Here is a 6000-nt window from a genome sequence, read left to right on the forward strand (position 1 = left end):
CTTTTTGTCTTTCATGCATTAAAGGGAATGTTCCAGGTTTGGAGATAATGAAGCACTTGTCTGATGTGATGAAATAAACTCACTGATAATTATTGTGTGCTTTAAGAGGAAAGGCTGTAACAGACAACAGAAGGCAACTGAGGAGAGACAACACAATTTCTATGTCATTAGACATGCTCCTCAATACGTCGATGTTTGATTGGATCACGGAACGTTTATATGATATTTCTGATCTGACCTGCACTCTCCCGAGAGGTGGCAGCACCTGCTGAAAGTATTCAGTGAGCCAGATATCGCTATGTGGTCGTATTCTTGTCCTTTCTCGTGGTGTTCTTGCATATTTATCCATGAGTTTGATATTTACGTGCATTAACATACTTGGTTGTAGTGCTATTCTTAAGTTATTCGAATACAAGTATTATTTTCGTAACAACTAGAAGGATTGTATAAATTCTAGTATGATGTAGCACACGACGTAATTCGTGACAGAAATATCCCACCCTCTTATCCTACTTCTTGCTTAATCCTGATTCCTCGCGACGCCCGCTTGTCCGGGGCAGGCTGCATCCATCACTCGCGAGTGGGCGGAGAGGCGCCCTGGAAGAGGACCCCGACCGGGTGCTCAGCGCACACCCTGCGCGGGCTTAAGCTCGGCGGTTGGCCCCCAGGCGCATGCAGTCCTATCCCACCGTTATCCATTCTCCTTCATCCCATAACCCTGAAGTGATCACGTCTGGTCGAAAAGCCTCTTCAACCAACCGTGATAAAATCCTGCATAGCTCACACAACATCGGGTGAGAGCCAACTGGCGGCCGTCATGCATGGAAATCGTGCTCACGAACGCCAGATATGAACGATTCGACAATGATATTTTCTTGGCCTTGATCGCCGCTTGGCTAATGGAATGACATGTTTTGAATGACGTGATTATGGTGTCATGGATGCCTGGGTATCCTCGAGATAGTCGGCACGAAGGGATAAAACACGAGCACATAACGACACTTGGCTCAGCAAACACTTCCAGGATGGAAGCAAACAATGACGTATTGAACCACATGATTACTAAATGGAGAAATTTTGTTATCTAGAGCGATTGCTCTATATATAAGTATACCAATAGCCTGGAGTAAGCTTATGTCATTATATTTGATGCATGCTTCAATGTCTTCAAAAGGGCGGAACATTCCATTTGAGGTCACTTCTCTTTGTGTTCCTCCATATGTCAGCGTTGGGTCTGTGCCGCATGGTGTGTTTCTGAGTCTGTGATCTGTCTCTATCAGGAGTGGCCAGGCCACACACGCAGTGGAAAACGCGGCCTCGGCTGTGCGTCGTACGAGGAGTTCCTGAGAACGTCTTCCAAGAAGACTAAGACCAAAGCGTCAGCCTCCGGTGGTACGTGCGGACTGCAGACAACGGCTCTCAGGGATGCCGGTCAATCGGCAGTCCATCTTATCTATGGTCGCCTCTGAGAACTTACCCTGCTCGCTTATCTCCGTTGCCTTTTGGGCTTTACGGCGTCGCCTGCCTCTGACCCTGGCAGGAAGGACGGGCGCCGGGGGAGGGGGGAGGGGGGGGGGGGAGATCGAGCCCCATTCTTCGAGGTTGCCAGCCGTGCTCGCCCCATTGTTCATCAATTCCTCATGGGTATGGTCGGCTTAGTATTCCGGATTGGTCTTCCTTGTGTGAATCGGCTTGTGTGTAACCATGAACTGGTGAATATCATTCGCACTCACCTGCCACTGGCGCGTGAGATAGAGAACAGCGTGTTTAACCGTTTCCAGAAGCGTACTGTTCCTGGTATTCTCAAGGTGTCAATGGCAGTTATCATCAATGTTTAGACACGTCATTATACATGCGCTCTTTCAGGCTCAGAACTGTCTAACTTAACGTCGTCCTCTTTGGTGTTGTTACCGCACCATTATTGCCGCCCATGGTGTCAAGCTTGCAGACGGCTGCGCGCGGCCGCGTGACCAGGGCTTCTTGCCCTGCAGCCGCGGCTCGACGCAGCAGCAGCGCCGAGTCGCTGGGCACACGCAGCGAGTCAGCCGGCTGGGGCAGCGAGTCGGGCACCTCTGCCACGCCCGATTCGAGCGCCGGCTCGGTACAGCTGAGCGAGGTGCCGGCCGGCGTCAGCGGCATCATCGGCCGCGTCCGCAGCGACCCGCGCGTCGGATTCTTCTACATGGTGCCGTCGCTGCCAACCAGCGCCGTCGGCCGGCACTACTACTGCCTCAAGTACGACAGGGACGACGTGGGGCACACTCTTATCAAGGCGGTGGGCGTGAATGCTATCGCAAATATTGACAGTTTGGTTGTTGTGCTGATAGCGTACATGTTTTCGCATTTGGAAGGCAGCATTAGGCGGAATGGCTTGGTCTGTGTTCGTCGGGATGATCCATCACACGCAGTCCCAGTGGCGCTTCTGATGTGCTCCCGTGGCTGAGAAGGGAGCCAGGGGTCATATAAGTCACTCGTCTCGCCGCACCAGCTGAAGACCAGGTGAGTGTGATGTGAGAGGCGGGTGACTCCATTCAACTGTGATTGGCAGGGTGGTGCCGTATTCGGCTATCGATCAGGACGAGTATTTCACCATCAGTCGACATGGTGTGACCAATGTCCAGAGCAAAGGTGCCGACTTCGTGCCCCTGGACGAATGGGAGCGCGACTACATCATGTTTCTCAAACTGAGAAAGGTGTGTACCCCGGTCGGAGGTGCGTCGTCCCCACCGGCATAAGCTGTTGGTGTGTTGCTCTTTTGCAATTGGCTGAGGAGAGGCCTCACATATGCCAGGGAAAGGAGTCCTGATGGTCTCACCGGATGTGGTGCGAAACCCGGACTATGCCATTCCCCCCCCCCCGCCCCCAAATGCCGGTTTTTTTATTTGTGAGCTTCGAATTTCACTTATATATGAACCATACGTTGCATATTGACAAGGGCATGTGTTGCATTTCGTGGGGGGGGGGGGGGGGGGGGGATGGTGCACAACTCAAAGCTTCCACTGAGATTCCAGTTTAGCGCGCCACAGGCACTCAAAGTTTGTTCCATAGTGTAGAACGACATCCACTTATTTCTTGATGCGTCGTGTTCGAATTTTGTAGGGTCAGCAATAGCTCGTACACATATACATGTATGCATTGAATTAGATACGGGAGGGAGCACGTACCTTTAGGGATGTACGTGAATGCGGCCTGGGTGTTCATTCATTACTACTTTAGTTAGCTGTAAGAGTTGTGGGCGTCGCAGCAAGGGCCTGGATGAGACAACAACGGTTGGGCGCTCCATTTTCCGGCAGATTCGCACGTTCCGTCAGTTTCGCGTGTGGAAGCAGTTTCGCCAGTGGCAGATCAACGTGCGCTGGTGTAAGTTCAACACGGCGCAGCGCAGCCTGGCGAGCAACCTCTTCATCCTGCAGCCGTGCCTCAGCTCGGCCCTGCTCGCCGTCCGCCACCTCTGTAACGCCGTCGCCACCATGGGTGTGGTGCACGTGGACGACTCCATCACGTACACGCTGGAGAACGTGAGCGCGACGCGCAGCGGTGTGCAGGCCGGCTCCAGTCCGTGTGAAGCGCGGCCGTGTGGTGTCGGTTTTCAAGCACCTCATGCTGGCTCCTCTGTAGCATCGGGCTGTGCTGTCGGCTTTTGCTACGTTACGTTATTTCAAGTGGTCAACTTATTTGAGTGTGGTATCTGGGTGGCCTGGCCCACATGGCACACCACATTATGCCATTGTCCGTTCACGTCATCATGCGCCATCAGTTTCGCTGTGAATTCGGTGCTCGCTTAACGCCCGCTGACAGCGTAAATGTGTCGCGCAGCATGGCCTACGTAGCTGACGTGATAGGTGGATTATTCTGTCTGCGACATGAAGTGGTGACTTGTCTGGTTTGTGTTGCTTCTCGCAGAAAGAGCTTTGCCCTATCCCGGCGTAAACCGAAGTCGTTAGCGTTACCTCCAAAAGCTGAACTGAGCGCGCACTGTGTGCTGCAGTTTCACGCAGCGGACGCCGAGCAGAGAGCGGAGGTGGAGGCCTCCCTCTCCGACTTCCGCCAGCTGGTCAGAGACATCGTGCGCACGGCCTGCAACACCGCCCTGCTGGAGGCCGGCTTCCCGACCGACGACTACATTGAGGAGCTGGCCGTGGCCGTCCGCTGCGGTACGCACTGGCGGAGCCGATGGCTGGGCCGGCTGTGGGTGGAACGGCATTCTGGGCTGTGTTCCGTCTGAGCCCGCAGTGTGTGCTGCCTGAGACGGCGACATAAACCCGGGGTAATAAGGCCCTCGCACTAGACGCTGACTTGTTTGTAACTTGGCAGTCGGATGAGCATAAACTGAAGGATCGACGACTGCTATCCAAGGTATCCAAGGTACGTTGTCCAAGATAGTGCAAAACATACCTACTGCCGTTGCTTGAAGTGGGTTCATTCGAAGCAAGCGACGGGCGCCGTGTGAGCAACTGAGTGCGAGTTAGCGGACACTTTAATAAGCGCGGAGTGAGTGAGTTAGTCCGTGCCTAGTGAGAGGTGAAGTGGGTGCGCATGTGCGCACGCGCGCGCTCATGTGAGCGGACGGGCGAACCAGTGACGTCACATACACAGACACGGCGGTCACGAGGCAGCTGCAGTGAACGATGATTGTTGCAGATGTGTTTTTGTTCGTGTTGCAGGTCAGACCGTGTGGAAGACGAAGCTGCACATGGATCCGGAGCAGTGTCTGGCCATGTTCAAGGTCGGGGAGTACTCCCAGCAGATGTCCTTTACAGAGCAAGCCGACAAGCGTCGTCAGTGTCAGAGGCTGACAAGGTAAGACGCATTTAGATGTGGAGAGCACCTAACCTAGCAACCTAACCTAATAACGGGTCTACAGCACATTGGCCTCGCAAGGCTCATTTGTTTGTTGGCGTTCTCATTGTTACTATGGATAGTGGGTGAGATGTCGCGTTTTGAAAAGGACTGTGTGGTCTGTTGATATTTACATAAAGGCTTATTTCATTTCACGACCTGTTGGACCAGCCTGCATTGACCAAATACTTTCAGTTGTATTCAGGACCCGCTGGGTATGAATTATGGGGGAGGGGGCACATTCCCAATGCATTTTCGCTCCGCCACGCGCGTGCTAACGCACGTTAAGTGTCAGGTGACACGCGCGGCTGATTGCGCTGATCCCTGAGCACGTAACACGTGTGTCTGACTGCGGTGGTCCCTGAGCACGTGACACCCGCGGCTGACTGCGGTGGTCTCTGAGCACGTGACACGCGCGGCTGACTGCGGTGGTCTCTGAGCACGTGACACGCGCGTCCGGCTGCGCTGGTCCCTGAGCACGTGACACCCGCAGCTGACTACGGTGGTTCCTGAGTACGTGACACGCGCAGAATGGCTGAGGTTAGGCCAACGTGACAGCGTTGAGAGCGTGAAAATCCAGTGTTCTCAAAGCCAGCAAAGCGCTGGTCTTCCGGCATCCCGGGAACGGCCCATTGTGTGCTACATGTATGGTTTATCACGTGCACCACTGAGCCGGCCCGCTCGTAGAACTGTGTGGTGTGCCACGTGCAGTGGGGCGAGCACGCGCACACAGCACGCGTCTGGATAGTTAACAATCGTTGGAATGTTTCGCGTCATGTCTGTCGGCCAAATCAATGAACATATTGACGGATCACCCCGTGTGGTGGTATTATTTTGTGCTTATTGTGCCGATGATCTAACGATAGCCGACGTATGTTTGTGGTTGTATTGAACTGCGGTGTCGCCATTGACTCATTATGGATGTCTATTACCGCAAGACACTTCAACAATATACATTGGTACGTGATTGGAAGACGGTGTGATATTAGGCATGGAACGTCATGCTATGCTGTAGCCTGTAAGAAAGCTTCCAGGAGTCTTTTTTCTCCTTGATGAAGCGACTTAAGCACGCTTGCTTACCGCGATTGTGTTTCGTGCACCGCAAAATGTAAAAGAGTATTTCGGCCGTTTACCGAACATGACCATTATCATAACAGCTTG

Source organism: Pollicipes pollicipes, unplaced genomic scaffold, assembly GCF_011947565.3.
Source record: "Pollicipes pollicipes isolate AB1234 unplaced genomic scaffold, Ppol_2.1 Scaffold_7261;HRSCAF=8764_pilon_pilon_pilon, whole genome shotgun sequence".
Lineage (NCBI taxonomy): Eukaryota > Metazoa > Arthropoda > Thecostraca > Pollicipedomorpha > Pollicipedidae > Pollicipes > Pollicipes pollicipes.